General features: G+C 42.1%; 1 protein-coding gene across 10 annotated transcripts in view; it reads left to right on the top strand.

The window, feature by feature from the left end:
* The first annotated feature begins 9273 nt into the window (after positions 1–9273).
* PLCB4 (phospholipase C beta 4) overlaps positions 9274–23687 on the top strand; it is a 388953-nt gene continuing 374539 nt past the window's right edge. For 4 of the 10 annotated variants that reach the window (XM_070587877.1, XM_070587870.1, XM_070587869.1 and 1 more), the window contains exon 1: positions 9274–9504. The gene's annotated coding sequence lies outside the window, so the exon portion shown is untranslated. Of the gene's footprint in view, positions 9505–9593; positions 9766–10735; positions 10852–23687 lie in introns of those variants that run through there. The other 6 variants (XM_070587879.1, XM_070587871.1, XM_070587862.1 and 3 more) reach the window with 3 other exon arrangements.

Raw genomic sequence — 23687 nt, 5'->3', positions numbered from 1 at the left:
GTCTAGGTATTCTCCTCAAGGCAGAAACCACTCCATCTTACCTGCCTCCTTCTCTATCAACCCTCTGCCTGGCATGGATGGGCAATTTTCTCTATTTTTTTCTGTGCTTCTAGTGGATACTGTGGAAGGCTGTAAGCCTTAACTTTCTTGTGGGTGCCCCACCGAATAGGATGGCCTGCCTGGCATGTGAGCCCCTGCGGTAAGCTTTGCTGTTGGGTCACCACATAAAAGATTATTGTGATTTGGCTCACAAATATGTAAAATTAAAATTTTAATCTTTAATTACAACTTTTAAGTTATGAAACTGTAAGTGAACCCTAGGGCAGGGGGGTTAGTTTGGTGGAAGTTGGTGTATATTGTAGATTGGAAAAAAACTCAAACTCTATTTTGCATCTCCTCTCATCAAAAAGTGAAATGGGCCTGCCCACTGGTGTAGTGGTTATGTTATGTAGGTGAGGAAGAAATTTCCTCTACCCACTCTAGGTCCTTCTGCTGGCCAGGCTACAAATTAAATTCACATGAGACAGAATAAGAGGAGAAAATTAAACAAGACTTTATAACACGTATACATGGGAGAGACTCAGGCAAACTGAGCAACTCACCAAAATGGTGGAAGCTCTCACCTTAAATACCACCCTCAGCTAAAGACAAAGGAGCGTGTGGGGGGCGGGAGGACCCAGTTATGGGAGATTACCAGAAAAGCACAGCAAACAAGAGTCAGGTTATTATGCAGATTTAAGTACTTGCCTTCTGCATTGACAAGAGTTTCTAGAGATAAGGTCATCCCTTCTTCTTCCTGGTACAGAGAGGGAGACACCTTTACAGAGAGGGAGATTTCCTTTACAAATGTAAATTTCTCTTAACAAAGGGTAACTCCTACTTTTCAGAGGTTCTCTCATGTCTGTAGTTTTTAAAAGTAACCAGCCCCAAATAATCCTTATGCCAAAGAGGGAGATCTTGCGGTGGCCAATTCCAACCCCCCACAGTCCCGCCTTTGAAATTTTAAGACGTTTCGTAGTCCATAAGCTGAGTGATAGATTGTTTCATCTCACTGAACACATTTCTTAGTCCTGAAAGTAGATCAGTCCAGTTAAATCCACTTTAGACGGTGGTGATGCAGGTGCGCTCCCAAAGTTAGGCCTATACTGTGGAAGCAAGCAATCAGGTATTTAATAAGTACTTCTATGGAAATTAAAAAAACAAGGTTAATGGTTGGAGCAAATTATAAACCAGTTCCTGAGCCCAGGAGGCAGCCAGTCAAGAAGATTTCTAGATGTCAGAGTTGAAGCATCTTTTGCATCTTGAAATGTCTCTGATGATGTCATCGGGCATTCAGGTATCTTTCTGAGTGGCTTACAGCTTACACAGCAACAGACAGGAATTTCTCAAGTTTATATCAAGTTGTTCAGCTTCAGTTTGCAAGGCTTCAGGAAAAAGGGCAGGTTCAATTCTCAATGATTCCAAATGAAAATGAGGGAAAAAATTGAAAATGTTAGTTTGGAGATTTGTAGCCAGATATTTCAGAGACTAGAATTCAGAATCCAGTCCAGGTCACAGGCAGAAAAACCCTCAAAGACAATTAACAGAACTAGGATCTAATATTTACAAATGTATTATAGCTTTTAACCAAAATGTAATTTTTCCCTCTAAAATCACCTTCATTTTTACCAAAGAGAGCCAGATTAAGACTAATTGGTTTGCAAAATAAGTTTACTTTCAATAAACTTGGCCCAATTATTTACATAAGTACAGCAAGAATAGCCATTGATCATATAGGCTCTTTTAAATCTGCTTTGCTGGAACTTTTTATAAGGAATCTCAGATTGAACTTTAAAGGCCTCTCAAGGCCAGGAAAGCCAAGCCAAGGACTTGCCATCAGATATTGCTTGCAAAACCTACAGATTTGGGTGGATTCCTCTCTTTTCGAGGTCCCCCAAAATATTTCAAGGTTCCTTGCACCTGCCAAACAGGTAAGCTTCCTTACTTACCAGGTAAGATTTCTGGAATCTATGTAAACAAGGTACCAGGCCCATGTTTCCAAGTGGCTTTATTCCATAAAGTCCAATCCTTGTTTCTCAAAAGTTGTCTGGTCATATCTGAGTTTATGCCTGTTCTCTCTCAAATATGACATTCCAGTCAAAGCTTTGGTAAGATAACCAACGTTTCCAATGTGTCCTGTTATAAGGAGAACAGATTCTTATTGAACTTACACAAATAACTATATTGCCATGAAAATAACAATATTCACTCACTAAGTTTCCAAATTCTGGAGGGATCAGGTAGGGAGAAAAAGATAAATGTTTCAGTTCTGCTCACAAAGGTATAATTTCAGCAAATTGCTCTAAATCATAGTTAGCATAAGAGAAAAGAAGATTTCCTTAAATCTGAGGGAAAAAAAAAAAAATGAACAATATTTCAAACAAAAGTCATAAAAAATTATAATCATCCTCATCAGTTCATAATCATCCTCATCAGTTCATACAGACCTGTATAATTGATTCTTTTTTTTTTGAGGAAGATTAGCCCTGAGCTAAGATCTGCCTCCAATCCTCCCTTTTTTTGCTGAGGAAGACTGGCCCTGAGCTAACACCCATGCCCATCTTCCTCTACTTTATATGAGGGATGTCTACCACAGGATGGCTTACCAAGCAGTGCCATGTCCGCACCCGGGAGCTGAACTGGTGGACCTCAGGCCACCGAAGTGGAACGTGTGAACTTAACTGCTGCACCACCAGGCTGGCCCTAGTATAACTGATTCTTGATCTTAATCTTCTGTTAGCAGATATGAGGTCATCAGTTTCTCTGTTAGATTTCTGTAATTTCTTACCCAGTTCAGTTTTATAATCTGAAAGTTTATCAGAAACCCGTAGTCTAGAGCAAGCACCAGAGTGCTTTTCATGAATTTCTCTGAAGATGAAACATATTTGCAAAAGCAAAAAGCATTAGAGTAAAACAATAACTGTCTGTAAATAACAAAAGACTCAAAAATGGAAACTGCCAGAGAAATTTGGTTAATTTTGTTAACATACAACACCTTAAAATAATAACCAGAATTATGACTGACAACCAGGACAGATCAGAATTTTAGGAATGTTACATAATTTTTAAAACACCTATATCAATAGCATTCACCCACATAATACCACCTAAGGAAGTTTATCATCGCTTATCTGACAGTGCTTCCCATGTAATTTAACATACCAAATAAGCCTACTTAGTTTAGTATTTTCCTCCTTAGAGGAAGAGAGATCAAATTTCTCTGAGAAGTCTCAGGTGCCCTCTGAAAATCCTCAGAGAAATCCTCTTTCTTCATCAAGGTCAAAAGAAAGCTTTTATTCAGGACCTGAATATTTTCGGCAGGGGGCAGGGGGGAGAGCTTGTCAAAAATTTCAAAAGTTTTTAAAACACTTGTTCAGATAGGAACAATGCTCACTGTGAAACAATGCTCAGGTATCCATTCAAAGTGACAAAAGAAACAGTCAAGAGCAGTTAAAACAGCCAAAAAATCTTAAGAGAGACCTCTTTCTTTCTGAATATAGAAAATTATCTTAGCAAAATACAGATTTTCTGTCTTTTGGGTAGACTTAGAGCAGGCCAAAAGTTCAAGAAAATTATCCTTTGAGAGAAAAGCAAATTTTAATTTCTGCACCAGCTTGTTTTTAACGTTAAAACTCATTTACTTAATTGGATTTACTTTAATCTTAGTCAACTTGACCAGCATAAAACTCTCTCAGATCTTCTCTTTCACAAACCTTCTATAACTTTATTTTTACATTCAGAATTTGTCCCATGCTTGCTTGCTTCTTTCTAGTACTTTAGGACAAATTTATCTTTCTAAACCCAACAAACAAAAATATTTGCATTCTTTATACCTTCTTTACTGAAAACTACATTTTACTTCCCTTGAATACAGAGCTGTTTTCCTTATTAACTTTTAGTAGCTTTAATTACATATATTAATTAGAATTTTAACCCTTAACAGACTACAGTAAAAACTAAAAAGGTAAGCAGTTATGAACTGTCTTTTATACCAGTGTTCTAAACACTTTTCATAATTTCTAGGAAACACGCTACTTCTAGTAATAAAACACAAGGCATGTTTACTAATAGACTCAAACACTTTTAGCCTCTCTGCAATAAGAAGCCAAAAGTAGATAAACTTACATTTAATAAGTAATGTCTAATATCTTATCTTATTTGGAAATGATCTAGATAATCAATGAATTTTCATCATTTAAATTAACCTAGCAAAACTTTACAGTTTCAAGTTACCAAAGAGATTTTGGAAGTTATTTTAGATACACATGCTATAAACTATAATTATTGCTAAAATTTTATCTATACAATCTTATTTCATTTATATTTCAATCATTTGTTCCCAACAATTACGTTTAGATTACCCACAAAAACTTCATGAGACATTAGACAAAATTAGCTATCCTTCTAAGTTATTATGCTGACAAATTTGTAACAGGGATAACATGAGCTTTTTTAAAACAAAACAAAACAAAACAAAAACTGGTAAACCCAGGCTGCATGTCTGCATCATATCCAGTGCTGATAACTTTGAGGAGGTGCCTATTTTAAACAAACCAACAAACAAACAAGCTTTCATTCACCAATTATTTCATATCATGTTAACTTGAAAGACATGTAGGTGCTTGCTTTAAGTCAATTAAATGGAGCTCTTGATTTTGGCCATATCATCCAGGGGTAAAATATCACACATATATAACACACATATAGACACACATAAACACAGAGATAGACACAGACAGAGACATTAAATTTTTGTTATGAATTAGGTGCAATACAAAACTCACTAGTTTCTGAGAAACATTTGCATTTCCAAGAATGGTGCCTAGGTCCGAGAGAAGATGCGAGCAGAAAATTTACATCATAAAGGCACAGAGAAACCAGTCAAGTTTTCTTCCAGATGGAGTTTCTGGGGCATATTTGCCTTATCAGCTTCTAATGTCTCAATCTTTTGTCTCAATATCTAGGAGCGTTTTAGGAGGAACAGGGGAGGCCCTGGGGTTGGCAAAAGGACAGTGAACTCTAAACTGCCCTCTAGAACCAAGCCTCTGGCCTTGCAGAGATTTGCAAGACAAAGATGGTTGCTTCCAACTCCCCAAAGAACTGGATTACAGCCTGAATGACAAAAAAAGAGGCTGACTTGCCTCTCCAGAGATAACAACCACTGTACATAAATCCCATAAATATGTCAATTTTCTACAAATTTCATCTGAATTCCATCAACTCTTATATCTCTAATCATAGCTTTCATTAGGACTTTATCAATAGGTCTTGGTCTTATAATATTGGATAGGGCAAGTATTCCCAGCCAGACATTTTAAAACATACTCAAACAACTCAAAGTTGATATAACTTCTTTATATAAAATCAGCTCAAACATTCCAGCCTTTATAATCTTATCAATACTTAGACTTACATTTCATCAGTTCAGTTGTAACCTGAGTCAGGGTCTTAAAGCTAGTCACTATTTTGGTTTTTTTTTTTGTATTTCCTTTTTAATTTGGCCTTTTCATAGGTACCAATAAAAATTATGATGAGAACTCTCACAAACTTTTTCCGCCAATTTAGAAGTTTTCCCACTTTAAATCATCCATTGTCTGGCCACATGGATGAGTAGGATCTTAACAGCGACTCATACCAATAAGCTTAACCATGGATGCAAGAGGGGTCCCCAAAAGAGATCCAGAAAGTTCACTCCCAAAAATAGTCTAAAAAGTAAAAGCCTTCATTGCACAGCAAGCAGCGAAGGTTGAGATGACAAAGGCCCCTTATGAAAGCAATTGGGATCCCTTATGACAAGCTCCCTTGAGAACTGACACAGCCGATCAAAAAGAGCATGTCCTAGAACCCCAGTCTACTCAACTGGCTGCCAAGATGCATGCCGGTACATGCATCCTCTGATGGCAGAGACCAGAAAGGTCACAAAACCAAGCTCTCAAGACACAGAATGAGACAAAAGGCCCAGACAACAGGCTTTTAGAGATGCCTATGTCTTACGACAAATGACAAAAAAAGACAGAGATAAGGAAAAACACTATCTCTGGGAGGAAGAGGATCTACAATCAATGAGTACTCAACCAAATCTTAGAGTCACCGAGTCCAAGAAGCTAGCCTCACCAAAATTTTCTCCTGCTAATCTTTTAGAAAAGCAACAAATCTCACCACTCTTGCTTCCACTGGACCCTGCAGGCAGAGATACAGGAGACTGACGTGGTAAGAACTCTCACTTTTTGCTGGCTCTTGTTAGGGGTTCAGGATCTCTTGGCTGCAGCAGCCCAGGAGTGAGCAGTGTCAAGCCAGTGAAATTTTATCCGGTCCACATCACCAAACTGTAGGAGAGGAAGACTTTCCTCTACCCACTATAGGTCCTTCTGGCCAGGCTACAAATTAAATTCACATGAGACAGAATAAGAGGAGAAAATTAAACAAAGCTTTATAACACGTATACATGAGAGAGACTCAGGCAAACTGAGCAACTCACCAAAATGGTGGAAGCTCTCACCTCAAATACCACCCTCAGCTAAAGACAAAGGAGGGTGTAGGGGGGTGGGAGGACCCAGTTATGGGAGATTACCAGAAAAGCACAGCAAACAAGTGTCAGGTTATTATGCAGATTTAAGTCCTTGCCTTCTGCATTGATAAGAGTTTCTAGAGATAAGGTCATTCCCTTTCTTCCTGGTACAGAGAGGGAGACACCTTTACAGATGGAGTTTTCCTTTACAAGTGTAAATATCTTTTAACAAAGGGTAACTCCTACTTTTCAGAGTTTCTGTCATGTCTGTAGTTTTTAAAAGTAACCAGCCCCAAATAATCCTTATGCCAAAGAGGGAGATCTTAGGGTGGCCAATTCCAATCCCCCACAGTTCACACACTCTGCTTCAGCATCCCAGGTTGGTGCGTTTGGACCCTGGGCATGGATCTACACATGACTTATCAAGCCATGCTGTGGCAGCATCCCACATACAAAATAGAGGAAGGTTGCCACAGATGTTAGTGCAGTGACAATCTTCCTCACCAAAAAAAAAAAAAAAAAGTGAAGTTTACTATTTTTCCATACTTTGAATCTGGACACAGCCATGTGGCTTTCTTTGGTCAATGGGACATTAGCAAAAGGAGGTATGAAATGCTATTTTAAATTGGGGGCTTGCCCTCCCTTGCTGTTGGGAAGCAGGAGCTCACCCTATGAAGGAGCCATACCCTGTCATCCTAGCCACGTGGACATAGCTCCAAGCTCCACACGTCTGCAACTGCATGAGTGGACCCAGTGGAAACAGCAGAAGAATGGCTCTGCTGATTCCACTACAAATTGCTGATTCATGGAATTGTGAGCTAACGAAGTGGTTGTTTTAGGTCACTAACTTTTGGTGTGGTTTGTACACAGCGAAGGCTAACCAATACACTATGTTTGGGCATAATACATACTAAATTAAATTCCACTGTTAAAACGATCAAGACACATAGATGACAGCTTCTAGTTCATCTGTCTACGGGTAATACCCAGGAAATACTGGAAGATACACAGGCATTCCGGAGAACTGGGTTTGAAACTAGCTACACTACTTATTGGCTGTATGACTGGGGGCAAATTGCTTAACCTTTCCAAACGTTAGTTTACTTAAATATAAAGTGGAGAACAGGCCTAAAATACTGCTCTAACCTCTTGCTACTCAAAGTCTGATCTTAAGACCAGCAACATCAGCATAACATGGGAGTTTGTTAGAAATGGCAGAATCTCAGGTCCAACCCCAGACCTGCTGAATCAGAATCTGCACTTGACGAAGATCTCCAGGTGGTTTGTGTGCACATTCCAGTTTGAGAAGAGCTGCGTGACACCCTGGCATCACTCAAGGTCACCACATCTTGAAGACCCCTGAACAATAAAGAGCCACCCAGCTTTTCCCGGGAAACTTGGTTTAGCCTATTTTTCCTGGCTTCCTCACAGGCAGACAGGCTCAGCGGCTCAGGAACTCTTTTCAGGGCTCCGCTAAAATTGCAGCCTGGCAGTTTAGCTGGGGAGTTCTCAGCTCCTTCCCCCTTAAGGATGCCCAGTTGGTAAAGTTTTGATTATTTCCCTCTTAGCCTTGCCTGGAAAAGGCCAGGATGTGCCCGGGGAACTAGGCTTCTGCGTCTGCAACTGCATCTAGCCCTGGGAGTCTGGACCACTGCTTGCGCACACATTCTCCGTCTATTCCCAACACTGCTCCGGCGGCCAGGCTCGCTCTTTCCTCCTGGTCAGCCGGACCTACTCTGGCGGCTGAGCATGCCCAGTTCAGCTGCGAGCGTGGCCCCAGTCCCCAGTGCGCAGGTGCCACGTCTCCGGGTTTTGGTGGCCGCCGGCCGGGAGGAGGAGGCGGAGTGGCCTCCGGGAGGAGGGAGCCCTCCCTGGAGTCCTGGAGCAGCACGTTGTGAGGGTCCACACAAAGAGTGATGCTAGACTGAACACCGTTAGGATCTGAGTGCGAGGGTGACTCGGAGCCACCCGGGGGCCGTTGTAGGGCAGGGGCGAGCCGGGGACTGGCTGGAGCAGCGTCTCAGCATTCCAGGGACCAAAGTCTGGGGGGTTTGCGTCTCTGAGGTTGCGCTTTGGGGAAGACTTTTTGGAACCACTTAATTTCTCTATGGCTCAGTTTAAACCTTGAGGAAAAAAAAGATTATAGTAGTACTTGCTTTGGAAGATTGTTTTAACGATTATACGAATAAAAAGCGTTTAGAACAGTGCACTGTAAGCGCTTTATGTGTTTATTAAACAAGATATCAACAAATAAACACTCCCTCCACCCCCGCCAGCAGCTTTGAGGTACCTGTTTTTGCCAGTCCTGATCTCCCTTCACTCCTTACCCCCACCCCCGCCCCATGGCCCACGGCAGGCTGCGGGTCTCCCTTCGGAGAAGGGTGCCACTCTGCCCTCCCCCTTAAGGTTCTGCGCCCGGCGCCACGCAGGGCGCATCCGGACCCCAGGCACTGGGCACGTGCCGCCGCGCTGGGACGCCGGGGGGCGGCTGGAGAGACCCCCGAGGAGCGCGCCTCGGGGAGGCTTCCCCGGACGCCCCACCCACCTTCTCGTAGCGCTGCCCTCCACCCCCCTGGGCCGCCGGCCCCTGGCGGCGAGGCTGCGTCCCTAGCCCTGCCGGCGCCCCCTCCCCGCCCCGCCGGCTCGCGGCCGCCGGGCGGCCGGCCCGGCCCCTGCCCACCCCCAGCCCAGCCCGGGCGCGCCGCACTGGGCATGCTCCGTAGCCTGGGCAGGTTGGGGCTGCGAGGCGACAGCTCGGGCTCTGGAGCCGGGAGGCGAGAACGAGGAGGGAGACTCTGGGGCTGGCGAGGAGGGAGCGGCGGGCCACGGAGGGGCGGCGGGGCCCGGAGCCGGGGACACGCCGAGCCCGGTGGGCGAGCGGGCAGGCGGGCGGAGTGGGCCGGCGCTGCCCCGCGGCTTCGCGGAGGAGCGCCCCGGAGACCCCCGCCTCGGCCGAGGTAAGGACCGCGCGCCGGGGCGGCAGGGAGGCGGGGTGGGGGCGCGGGGGCAGGCGAGGGGCGGGACTGGGCGCGCCGGGAGGGGGCTCGGCGGCCGGCTCTTTATGGGGGAGGGGGTTGGTGGCGCCGGGAGCAGTAAGTGAGCTGCACCGCAAACAAGATCTCACAGACACACGCGCGCACTCACGCGCGCGCACACACTGGGTCTCCAGGCGGCGGCCGTTGCCACATCCCCGGCAGCAGCTCCGGGCAAAGTGACAGGTAGGAGAAGGCATTTCAGGTCCCGCCCGAGGATGCTCCCGCCCGCCCGGGCCCGCGGGGCTTGTTTGCTCCCGGCGGGTGCGTCCCGGACGCGCGCGCGCGCACCCGGATGCCCGGCCGAGTAGCCGGTGCAGGTGCGGGGTGCTAGGCGCCCTGCGCGTGCGGCAGGCAGGGGTCCCCGCCGCCACCTCCTTCCTATAATCATCGCTTTCTGTGTTTCCTTAGACTGCAGACGTTCACCACTTCTGGCTAGAAATAGCTCGGCCCGACGTGTATATGATTATTTTGGTTGGAAATAGTTGGCACCGTGCAATGCCTGTAAATGTGTGTGCGTGTGGATCTTACCTCTTCTGGGGAAATAATAGACATGATTGACCATTTCCACTTAAAACAACACTGACAGGCCGGCACTCGTTGGGAGCAGTCTTCGGGCCTCCTAAAAGCATGTAAACGATGATGTCTTATTTTCAGAATTTTAAAGTTGCCTTTTCCTTAATTAATTAGACCTTGTCTATGTCGTACGGTACTTCTGACTGTAGACTTTGTAGGCAGTACTATATAGAAGTATGGAAATACGGAATTCTCCAATTTCCAAGTGTGTCTAAGTGCAACTTTATCTAGAATCATAAAACTAGCATTTTTCTAGAGAAAGATGCAAATACCTGTTATGTTTTCATAAATATGCATGTATTGGAGAGATGACCCTCTATTCCCCTAACTTTTTTTTTTTTACTCGATAGTGATTCCAGCTATTGTTCTAAAGCACGTGTTTGACATTTAATTTTGGCCAAAACATTCATGAAAGGTCATTTTTTTTACCATAAATGTGATACATGGCGGACTCTAAGTTATGAATGTGTGAAGATGGCTGTTTAATAATTCTATTTGGTTGGCAATAATGTCGTGCAAACATAAGCAGCTGTGTAACATCTAAAATAGGATTGTTTCCCCTTTAAAGAGAAATCAGATTCGTAGAGTAAACATCACCAGGAAAAGCAACTGGTGACTTTACCTAGAAGTCTACAAGGAGATTAAGAAAGCGTCTGAGGAACTCTGTTCTTCCGAAAAGAAAAATTGTGTGTCTGTGTGAGTGTGTAAAATTTTAACTTTATCCTTTTCTTTTTTTGAAGACTCTTGGTTTGAAAAATATGTGCGTGGACTGAGAAGCTAATTGTATGTACTTTTCAAACTTCAGTGGCCTGAGTTAGAGAATCATGCGGAAGAACAGAAATCTAGCTGGCCAGGGGCGTGTGGTTTAATCTCCCATTATCTATGTTATATAATCTAGAATGCTGTGTCTTTCAAAGGACAGCCTTGTATATTTTTCTGCTGGTGTTTTAATCTCTTATGTCATCTCCCTTTTGAACTTTAGAAGTTTAATGAATGATTGCCATCTTGGGAGAACACCTGTTTTCATAAAAATTCACTTTTTAAATGGAATAGCATTTTTTTATTGGCATTTTAGTGTAAAGAGACTTTTGCTGCCTTAACTAGTAACCCTTTGCATGTAGCAGATTAGAATATAACTAAAGGTACCTTGTATTAGATTACTGATTACGCTTTCCTCCACTGTGTTATTACCCAACCATCCGAACTTAGTTTTGATTTAGCTTTGATGATATCACTCCCCAGCTCTGAATTAATCGCTGGTGAAAATGCTATTCTACAAGTAACTGTCAAAACACAATTTCTAAGCCTCCGTTTGATCACTGGGTACACGTTTTTGTCTGTCAGGATAATGCTACCTTTTATTTGACAAATGCACACCCACACAGAAGAGCTTTGTTCTCAAATACTCTTTTCTAAGTTGTATGTTTGGGTGCCTGAAAATCTGAGTGTTGTTATACTACTTACATGCCCTAGAATCTTGAGGTGGTGTGTTTTTGCCTTGTGAGACGGTGAAATACGGAAGTTTAAAAAGTCTTCAGAGTTACCAGAAAGCTTTTACAGAAATGGATTTTGTAAATCTACGTCAGCTCTTGGGAATATTTCATCCCCAGCAGAGACCAAGCCAGTGCTCATAGCCCCACTGTTTCGTCTTTCCCAAGAACATATCCAACGTCTTTAGATTAATGTACGCTGCTGATTTTGGCCTCGTGGGACAGTTATATTTGGCAATCCAAATCGTCGTGGTATTTTCCTAGGGTACTACTAAATCCGTTTTGGGGTTTGATTCATTAACTACTGAAATGATGACTAAGCACTTGCTTAGTATTCAGCCCTAACCTATCCTCCAAGTTAAAATTGAGGTGAAAATGAGCTTCAGAGCTGCTCTCTTGTTTTCCTTGAATTGATCACCTTGGTATGCTGATTTGCGAAAGGATGTAGTAAAAGTGAAGGCAGCTTCTGGATTTTGTGTCTGCCTTTTCATCCCCAAACTTTCAGATGTAGCTGGCAAACTCAGCAGAATTCATAAATAATTTTTGTGGATTATTTTTCAATGATGCGTTAGCAATTAGCTGCTGAGTTTATTTGATTTTTTAATTTTAAAATCTTATATTGAGAATAAATGTTATCTTTGTGGATCACAGCCCTTAGGTAATATAGTCATGGGAAAGAAAGATTACGTATTTCTCATGGTCTTCACAAATGCCCTTAATAGTGAACTCAAATATTTTTGGGGAAGCAAAAATATTGTTTGAAACTTAAAAGTATTTAGCAGATTATGATTAAGTTATCGTCGTTTGTGACCACTTGTAAAGGCTGAAACAGCCTGTTTATTAGGACTGATGACCCAGGTTTTTAGTCAACTGTCTATCACAGTGAGTCCTATAAAACCAAGAACTTCTGCGTTTGATATGCAGAATGAGGTCAAGGACTAATGGAGACGCTTTAATGATCACAGCTGGTATTTCATGTCCAGACTGAAATTTCTAAAATAGTTGCTTTTCATGTCTTAATGTGAACTTGTAGACCATAGTAGTGTCTGTCAAAGAGACTTATCCACCTATTGAGAAATTAAGATAGCTTTTCATTGCTGGTGGTCGGCAGCAGCGACTTTGTCTGGTTTTGCTGTTGGTGTTCAAATGTTAACTGTGTTTGCGAGGCCACTGCTTAATCCTCAGTGCTGGCCGTCCCACATTTTTTCTATTTCGCTGTAATATTCAGGAAATCTAATAACCTTGTGTAGGTCTTTCTTCCATTCCTTAGTGTTTGTTTTTCTGTTTAATGGTTTTTCTTTTGATAAAGCCTCCCCTTTAAAGTAGACATACTTCCTCAAGGTGTAATATTATTTATCTCGTTAGGCCTTCGAATGGTGTAAAGGTTTTGTCCATTCAGAGGCTGTGACTCTTTAGCTAGCCAAATATAAAAACGGTTTGCTTCCCCCTCAATGGAAGTAGAGCTGAGTGATAATGAATTACTGAGTAGATGAGCGAGAAGTTTGCGTTGTCCTTACTGGAAGTAAGCCTGCTTTCAAAAAAAAAATCACCCCAGAATTGAAAGCTCATTTCCCTTGATTGCAACAACTGCCCCCAAATCCTGCTTTCTAGTCTGGCTGGAAACGCATGCCTTCGCGTGCTTTTCATATGCCGAAGGTGTAACCCAAGTTTATAGAGGAGATGAAAGCAGCCAGGCCCTACCTTCCAGATCTCAGCTAGGAGACCCTGATGTTCAAGACGGTGAATATTTTCTCTGCATGAACTCCATCTACTTTTTCTTTCCTTTCCTTTGTGGAATCAAAATAGTTGAAAAGGACATAAATCAGAGGAAGCTTTTTCTCTGAACACCTCTCTTGCCTACCACCTGTATAAAACTTTCAATGAGAAGGTTGCACACACTTGACCACAAGATAATGTTATCTTATCCCTTTGACTGGGAGTCTCCTTCACTGCTCTCCTCCCATGATCCTTTGGTGTGCTGAGGACTGGGAAATTTCACCACCAGCAAAGGAGCCACCCTCAGGCCAGGCAAATCATTGCTTTAATAGGCAATGCCCTTCTTAAAGCCTTCTTTTCCTCCTGCACGATTAAAGGATGATTTTGGCCCCCTAACATGAATGAAGTCGCCATTTCCTTAGAACAGGAGGAAGAAAGTAACTCGAAGTAATTAATTGTAAGTAGCTCATCCAGAGAGACAAGATCACAGACCATTAGATTTACATTTGACGTCTTGCTCTCTCCCTCAGAACAGGACCCCAGCTCAGGTCCACCCTGGAATGGTCTGATGATGGGATTTGGTAGCTCCAGGAATAGAGCTGGCAAATGAATTAGTCTTTATTTTCACTTACTTCCATATAAGATTTAGACAGGTATTAGAGCCACTGCTGATCTTGGCATTTAAAGGGTTGAAAAAGATGGACATACATTGCTATGTGTATCCAGTTTTTAAAATTATTTTGATGAGTATATTGTAATAGCATTGGCTTCCTTTGTGCTTAGTTTTATCCATTTAAAAATATTGTGCTGAGATGGGTCTGTAGGATTCACCAGACTGAAGGGGGAGCGTGACCCACTCAAGGTAAAGGACAGCTGTTCTGGCTACACTCCGTCTTGGAGGCAGCTGGGTGGCTAAGTGGGGGATTCTACTGTAGCTCTGCTCCCAGGAGTGTAAAGGCGCTGAGATGTTCAGGTGCTGCAGTCAGGCAGACCTGAGCTCAAATCCTGACTATGCTGTGTGTTAGCTCTGACCCTGGGCATCCACACTTAGCCTCAGTTGCATGATCTGTAATCTGAGGAGAATAACCCTCTGGGGCAAAATGCCTGGTACTATACTGTGAATGATGCTGGGTATGGTGTTACTACTACTGTTGCTCCAACTGCTATTAGTCCTTCTCGTACTAATACTACCAGTATTCCTGCTCACCCGCCAGTTCTCCTCTGCCAGAGGGGCAAATGCCATTGACCTATCCATCCAAAGCATGCTGAATTCCTATAAAACTTTTTTTGGGATCTGAACCCGCAAACCCCAGGCCGCCAAAGTGGAGTGGGCGACCTCAACCACCATGCCACTGGGCTGGCACACCCTAGAAAACTTTTAGTAAGGGACATTTGTTCTGCCCCCTTGCAAATACGGAAAGCTCCAGTCACCTTTTAGGACCTCTGTGAAGTTCTGTATCTTCTTCTGGACTTTTCTGACTTTGTGACTGCTGTTAGGCAGAGGGACCTAACATTAATTCAGCCCTAACTGTCTCAAAATTCTGTGACTGTGGGGTTTCAAAAGATAACTCAGTGAAGCCAGATGCTATCCCCAGGGCGTCTGTGTCTTCCAGCCAAGCTTTTGAAAAAGACCATATTAAGCCATTTAGGCCTGGAAGGAGAGAGGCATCCACTAGAATAATGTGGATATCTTTGATGTCTAGGGGGAGGTTTTGCGCTCCTGTTTTCCCACAGGGCTTCAGTGGGAGCGCTCCCTGTCTCTGCTTTATGTAGTAATAGCAACAACAGTGACAAAACAACAGATATTTTGAGCCCTTAAAATACGCCTCATCCTTTAATCTTCCCAACAGCTATTTTGGTGGTTACTACTAGTATTTCCATTTTACATCTGGGGAAACTGAGGCTTGGAAAGGTGAAGTTACTGACTTCAGGGAGTTAAAGTTGGAGATGAGATTTGAACTGAACTCCAACTTCTAACCACTGTACTCTGTTACCTGCCACTAAGTCCATGCTGCTGAAAGGTTTGTTACAATAAAAAGTTTTATGACCGTTATTTTAAGTGACATGGCTGAGGTGTCACAGAGAAGCTTCTGGCAACTCTGAGAGAAGCTTCTAGCAACTCTGCTGTGAACATGGAACTGAAATAGGAAGTTGAGGATAAAGCCATGTGTCCTCATCTAATTCACAGGTACATGGGCCGGAAGTCTGAGAGAGGGCGGTTTCTCTGAATGCTGCTCTGGGGGAGCCTAGGAAGTAATTTTGGTTGTCTGAGGGCCAGCTTCTACCTGGTGAGGCTCCTCATGGTTTCTGTCAGTGGGTGGCACACTCTCATTGCTCTCAGGGCTGGGTCAGCTACAGGCGGCTGTCTGCCCCGGTGTCAGAGACCCTAGGGAGTGGGGGCTGTGTCCATGGGGAGCTCTACCATGCCCCTTCCTGGGGATCCGCAGGTCTGACAGATTTCTGCCAGCTGAGCGTGGGGCTCAGGGTTGCCAGCGCCTCTCCATTTTCAAGAGAAGCATGAAATCCAGATTTATTCTAAGTGTGAGATCTCATTTAAAAATGTTTAGAAATAATTGGAATAAAAAACGTGTCAGCTCATGGGGTGGCCAAACAAAACATATTCATTGAACGAATTCGGCCCGTGAGCTCCCATTTTGAGCCTTTTGTCAGCTGTAAGTGCCTGGCAACACTGTGTACCAGAAAATGTCAGTAGTTTCGTCTTTAAGTAAGTACACCGTCTTCTTTATTCATGCTTCCCCCCACCCCGTTAAATTTCTTACGAAGGTTGTTATGGCCGTTTCTTTCCAGTGGACATAAATTTTAGCTTCTGAATTTCTGCCTGTTTTTTCTCTCTCTCCTTTTTTTCTTAGGATGTTATCAAATAAACAAAGTTAGCAAGGCAGAACATGTTTTTATCTCCTCTTTCTTGGTGTTCCTTTAAAATAAGAACACCTAAGTATGGAGAAGTGGGTGACTTCGTTTATGAGGACGTGGAGGTTCCCTTGCCTGCATCGCTGGTTTGAAGTCTAACCAGTTGTGCAGTATCCCCACGGCTGTTTGATAGTTGCTATATTTGTCCTGGACGTACAGGGTTGGTGTTGCAGTCTGCACTCTACTTAACAGCCCTGATTTTCCCTTTGGCCCTTCAATGAGAGATCCCATTGGATCAAATGAAAGCGAAGTCCCTTTGAGGTGAGTTTCTCTCACATCTGCTGATACTCTGTTGTTGGACAAATCACCAAAGCCGTCTCTAGAATTTCTGTTAATGTTTTGTTTTCATTGGTTTTTAAAATGAGGTACACAATACATTCATATGTTCCAGTTGAAATAATGCAGAAATACAGAAGCAAAATGTAAAATAACTCTTTCCCACCTACACCCATTCCCAGATATAACTATTGGCAACAGCTTAGAGCACCTCTTTTCTCTCCTTTTTCTATGCATTTACATATGTAAGTATATGTATGTGTCTTTTTCTTATTACATAAACTGGCTCATACTGTATACAGTTTTCTGTGACTTGCTTTGATCCACTTAAGTGTGTATCTTGGAGATCTTTCCATGTGAGTATACTAGTTATCTTTTTCTTCCTAACATTACATTATCTTTTTCTTTCTAACAGTACATAAACTTGGGTAGTGTGGGCGTACTGTATTTTATTTAGCTATTCTCCTGTTTTCTCTGTGGCAAACTGGAAGATTGAAGGTCTTTGTACGTAGGTCTTCACGCACATGTGTGAGAATTTCTTGTAGCTAAATTCCTAGAAACAGAACTATTTGGTCAAAAGGGTATATACATTTTACATTTTGGGAGAGCACTGCCAAATTGCCTTTAAAAAAGCTCTCTATGGAATTTCTATCTAGTGGAGCCTCAAATTATGAGCATTTCCTCTAATTGAAGCATGTCCCACATTGTCACATGGCTTTACTAATTCAGTCAGATTTTGGTTATATACAGTACACCAGGAAATAACTTAAGAAATAGTTTTTGTCCTTAAAATTTCTTGAAAATACAATACTTAATCAAAAAGAATTTACCACTTAAGAGGCTAATTTAAAAACTCTTTAGTAAAGAGATATCTTGTAGAATCAGAGTTGAAAATCTATATTCTAATCTATATGGTTAGTTGTGAAACTCTAGACTCCTCAGACCAGGGACATGTCATGAGCATCCTTGAATATATGGTCAAAGAAGTGAGGTCCTGCACAGCCAACAGAGGTTGAAATTGACCTCAAGTTAAAGGAAAATCAAGTTAATTTCATTGCTAAAAATTCTGTCTAGGTGTATTTATAGCTTTAGACTTTCAAATACTTAATTATTTAAGAATCTCTTTTTACCTTCTACTTGAAGTAGAAGGTTCAGATATAATGCTATTTTATTGTTTTACTAGTTAATAGATACTTGAAGTTAATTTCCATTATACTTAGACATGGTATGTGGACAAAGGGCTATATAAATTAGAAACTACACTGTATTTTTATTTAGAGAGATATTGGGAAAAATACGGAAAATCTAGGTCACTGATTCCCGTCTTTTTTCAGAAGTGATACCTTTAATAACTATAGATTTTATCAATAATATGGAGTAAATTATTAGTAAATTTTTAGGATTTTGTGACATCCCTTGAAAGACTTGGAATCACTCTAAAGCGTCACAATATCAATGCTAGTAAATCTTAATGTGGGTAAACAGCAGGAAAATGAAATATTGTTTCTGTTTTCAAAGATGGATTCTGTTCTTTCATCTGTTTCTCCAGATATCCATTTTTACGAAAAATTCTGGTTAGGTTGGCAATGACATTCAGATTCTGATTCTCTGCCTTCTGCATGTTTATTTTTACAGCACATTGTGAATTGTAGAAATATGGTAAGATTCAGTCATCTTTCCTTGGCATTGAAACCTTGCATATTCCAGAAAGTCTGTACTAGGTTTTGCTCATGGAAATGTTATAGCGTTTTACAGTTTACAGTTTCCTTTGGTAATGTCTGTGAAAGCCACAATGGAGGGCCCCACCTGGTCGTTCTTCAACCCTCTGTCATTCAGGGTCCTGTTGGGGAACAGATGGCAAGTATAAACTGAGTCTTTTGAGGAGGGCTTTAATAAAGGGACCCTTGAGAAGGTGTGGGCAGGTGTGGTTGAGAAGGTGTGGGCAGGTGTGGTTGAGAAGGTGAGAAGCTGTGCTTGGAGGGACCACAGCCAGGGTGAGTGCTGAATAGAGACTGAGCAACAATGGGGAGCCGTTCCTACTCCAAGTGAAGGGGCCAGAAGGGCTCTCTGACAAGAGCTGTGCCCTTTTGTAAATTAGAGGGACACAACCAAGCTGTAATATCTCTGCAGGGAGATAGCAGGGGAATAAACACGCCCACCTCACTTTCCTCCTGCCCCCAAACTCTGGTTTGTGCCTTCCACTAGCTGAACCCAGACAGAAGCCAGAGGGCAAGGGAGAGGAGGCAGGGGTGGAGAAGGATGGAGAATAGGCCTGGGGAGGCAAATGGCAGACTCTACCCACCTGCCATTCTAGAGCGAAGTTGTGCAGGGGTGAGAGGTCAGGCCAAGATGGAAAGTCTATGGCCTGGTTTTGTGGACAAAGAAAAGAAAACTGCAGATACCATGATTCAATTTAAATTGAAGTTGGGAATATTCTATGGTGGCACGTGGCTGGTATCAGTAAGATTTGTGGGGGGCTTTAGAGTAACATTTAAAAAAAATTCTTTTAGTCAATTGGAATGGTTTTCTTGGGAAATGTATAGAATGGGAAACTTTATGTATTTAACTGGTGAACCAAAAGTGTAGGCTATAGACAAGAGAGACGAAAGGGATTCGTAAAGTCTGTCAATGTGGAGTTGGATACCTAAGATATAATTCCTTTGCTTTTAATATTTTATGAAAATATTTTATCTAAAATGTCAGGTACCTGGGGGGAAAAGACTAGGAGGAAATTAAGGTTATTAACAGTAATTTTCCTTCAAAGAAGTCAATTTAACTGAATCATTAGCATCACCAAGAAGAGACAAGCTGTATTTTCCCATTGTTTGGTATTGGCAGTAAGACTCAGATTTCAGCCTCATTTATTCTCTTGTTTTCTTGGCTCTGTTGTTTGAAAAGGTGAAGACTGCTGTGTTTAGTTTGTGTGCTTGTCTTGAATGAACGAGCAATGAAACTTGATTAGAATCATAAAATCACACTGCAGTAAGGAATATCAAGAGTTCCTTTTTTCTTACCTCCAAATTTTATGGTGTAAGAAACCAAGACACTAGCCATTACAACTGCTGTGTGCCCATTCCCCAAGTTGGTGACTCTAGGGAAGCCGCTTCACTTCTCCAACCTGAAGGAATTGTACTAGATTAATTCATTTCTGCTGTTACCCTTGTGGACTTCTGAAGGCCCTGATTGCATGGGCTTGCTTGTCCAGTCTATACTGTTGTCCTACGTTAGATGCAGAGCTTTGGAAGTATCTTATCCACCACCCAGCCCTCAAATGGTATTCTCTGCAGGTCTCTACATTGCTGTAGACTCTTCTTACTCCACAGACTCTTTCACTACGAAATAACTCATTCACTTCTACCATTTTTACAACCACTTGTTCGCAGATGAGTCCCATATCCCTGACCTCTTCTCTGAGCTCCAATTCTATCCAGTTTTCTTCTGGAAATCTTAACGTTGAAGTCCTGTGAGTACTCTCAGATCTGTGTGTCCAAAACAGAAGTCCTCAACTTCATTCGAACCCTGTCTCATCCTGGGTTCTAAATTTTTGTGAAACGAGTCACCCATCTGTTGAGCCAACAGCATCTATCTGTCCTCTCCTCTCCCATTGCCGCTGCTTAAGTTTATGTCCTCAGTGACTCATGTCTTGCTTGCTCCAATAACCCTTCAGTTTCCCTGTTTCTCTAGGCAAATAAACGGCTACTTTATAAGTTTACATCTTTGCTCATTTATTCTCCATGCTCAGCTGAAGGAATTTTGCACAAGACAAATCTTATTATAGCATTACCTCTAAAATGCTTCAGCAGCTTCCTATTGCTTTCAGAATTTAATTCTGTTTCCCTAATTTGCTAAATACAAGCTATCCATGGGCCGGAGCTCTACAGTGAAGTTTGAATGCCTTTATTTACGTCGCCTTTACTAAGCTATATTAAAATTCCAAGGATGTGAAGTCTGTGGCCACAGTGCCTTTCCCGACTTGGCACTCAATCCCCTTCTTTGACTGGCTGAATCCTATAGACCTTTACAGACTTCACATAGTTGCCGTCTTTTCCAGAAAGCCTTCCTTGATTTCACCTCCAGGTTGGGTACAAATCCTCAGTCCTCCTGTTGAAATTGTTTGCAAATTTTAGCCACAGCATGACTTTCCTGGGGAAGGGAAGAATCTGGTGCATATTAGAAACTAAATCAACATCTCTTAAATGGATGAATAACCAAATGCCATTATTGCAAAGTCTGCAGACTGGGCAAATTAGGAAAGCAATCTGATGAATAAGCAGAAGAAGTGCCATGTTTAATAAATTGAAGCCATCTGCAGACTTATTACAGAGGGAAAAAGTATTCCATGATTATTTACACTGGTCACTGAGAAGTAGCACGATGATCAATTTGGAAAGATGATCAATAATTTGAAAACTCTATATTCGTTATTTCTGGTAACAGAAATTCTGATATTATAATTTATTAGTATACTCAGACCAGAGGAGACATTTCTCTGAATATAGTTTATCATCTATTCCTGGTGGGCACACTCTCTTAGTGTTTTTCTATTTTATGAGTTTGATTTTAATCAAGTGATGCTTATTTTTCTTACACTATGATAGAATCGCAAATCAGAGAAATTTTTTGATTTCAAACTTGCTGGAAATTTAGGGGGAGAGAGCATTTATTTAATCAGATTATTTTTATTAAGTGGAACTCTTGGTAATCTAAAATGCTTTGTATTTATTTTAGCATTGTATTTTTCAAATGACCTCTGAATATATCAGTGCCAAAGAGAAAGCAAGAGAGCTCTTAATTAATTGAAGGAAAATAGTCTGCTGAATATTGTTTTTAAGAGAGTATCTTTTGCAATTCCAAAATCAGGAGGGAGCATTTTATTCATGTTGTTGGTTGAGTCTTACAAAAATATTGGATTTGACGGTCTTAACTGTGCCCTTCTCCCTGAGCTTGGAGCGTCAGCAATGTTTAAGAGGTTTCTTCTTCCTAACTGGCATCTTTTTGATTTAGCACCTTTCTTTTAGCTTTGCGTTGAAAACATGTTGGGTAAGTATGTTAATTATTAGATATATCCTTATTCAAATTTGAATGGAGACAACATGAAGAAGGATTATAGTTTAGTTATTGCAGCTTCTGAGAAAGTATTTCACGATAGCAGTTTAGAAATACAGATGGAGAATGTTTCCTTTTAGTTAGAGCCTTTTTGGACCTGTGAGGCCCTCTGAGAATCTAAAGTCTGGCCTCATTCTGTCCATTTTTCATTCTCTTTGAAAGAATTTCAAAGTAACTGGTTAAAGCTCCTCTCCCATCTGTCATGAGTAACACGTAGAAGTTTCTTGTGCAGCTATCGGAGAGAAGGGAGGAAATGTAAAAGCACAGATCATTTGGGTATTAATACGGATCCTGAAAGTAACTCTGCCGGAACCAGGCTCTTTTGAAACGTTCTGTTACATGTTACTTTTTATTTTCTCAGCTTGAATTTATAAACATGGCAGACCAACAGGTTTCATATCAAGATTGCTCACCAGGAAGAATCCACTCTTTGATTGAGTGGCAAATACCTTTTAAAAACCTTCTGGAGATTTTCACTTTTTACCAGACCAAGGCTGGGTTTACCAAACCAAGCTTTGTTGGAGAGGTGAAGGCATGCATTACCTGCAGGGTAGACCCCACTTCTAAATAGGGTTTCTGGTCTAGAATATCTCAAGAGAAATTCGTGTCCTTTTCCTCCTACAGATGAAAGTACCCTTTTTTTGGGCAGAAGATATACGATGCCAGGAACACAAGTGCTAATGAATCAGTGCTTCCTACCCCCACCTCATGTAAGGTGTAAGACCATCAGGAAGGAAGTGTCACACGCACGCACACACACACACACGCACGCACGAGATAGATGGAGACTGCAGGCTCTCGGGCCACGCTGTGGAATGAACGGGATTTGTGCAAAGTCACACTGTAAAGAAATGGAGCCAGTTCTTTGATATTTTTGAGTCTTTACAGGTGGCTTTGTGGTATTTTTAGAAAGTTGTGATTTCCCAGGGTACTTTAAGACCAGGCCCCACCCCAGTGTCCTTTAGGCCTAGGCAGTGTGTCCTGGGCCTTACGAATAAATGCAGCTAGTTAATTCTCTCAGCGAATCAAAGGTGGTATAATTACCACTGTTTGATACTCAGAAAACTGAGTGATTGAAGCACTTCTTCAGGGTCACACAGTTGATCATTGGCACAGGCAGGCTTCAAACTGAGGTCTATCTGAATCTATACGGCAACATCTGTGGTCAGCGAGGTATGTGGGACACACTTCTCCCTCCCTTCTATCTGATGGAGCTGTCCTTTTGGTTCAGGGTAGCAATGTGTCCACTTAAAAATCTCCCCTTCTTGGCCTACACTGTAGCCAGGAGTGCTCACCCAGTTCTGGCCAGGGAGATATAGATAGACATCATTGTGTAGGCTTTTTCTCCCTCATTTCTTCCTTTCCGTCCTGGAACTGGGACATGATGCTTAGACGTGCAGCTGCCATCTTGTGGTTATGACAATGAGAGCCACACACTGAGGATGGCAGTACCGGAAGTAGAGGGCGCCCAGTTTCTTGATGACTTACTTGAGTGGCTTCACCAGCCTTGATCAACTTACCTATGAATTTCTTGTTAACTGAGAAAAATAAGTGACAATTTGATTAAGTCTCTTTGATGGGTGTTATGGACTGAATTGTGTCACTCCAAAATTCATATGTTGAAGCGGTAACCCACAGTACCTCAGAATGTGACTGTATTTGGGGATAAGAGATAAATAAATTAAAAATGAAACTGTTAGGATGGGACCTGTTCCACTGTGACCAGTGTCCTTTTAAGAAGAGGATATTAGGATACAGGAAAGAAACCAAGGATGTGTGTGCACAGAGGAAAGGCTGTGTGAGCACACAGTGAGAATGTGGCTGTCTTTATGCCAAGGAAAGTTCCCAGAAAACAATCCTGTTGGCACCTTGATCTTGAACTTGCAGCCTCCAGAACAGTGAGGAAATAATTTCTGTTGTAAACCACCCGGTCTGGGGTATTTGTTATGGCAGCCCTAGCAAACTAATACAGTGGGGTTTCTTTACATGCAGCTCAAAGCAGTCCTATTGATA

This window comes from Equus przewalskii, chromosome 21, assembly GCF_037783145.1.
Source record: "Equus przewalskii isolate Varuska chromosome 21, EquPr2, whole genome shotgun sequence".
Classification (NCBI taxonomy): domain Eukaryota; kingdom Metazoa; phylum Chordata; class Mammalia; order Perissodactyla; family Equidae; genus Equus; species Equus przewalskii.
The sequence above is the reverse complement of the archived record's forward strand: the minus strand, read 5'-3'. Positions and strand labels throughout refer to the sequence as shown.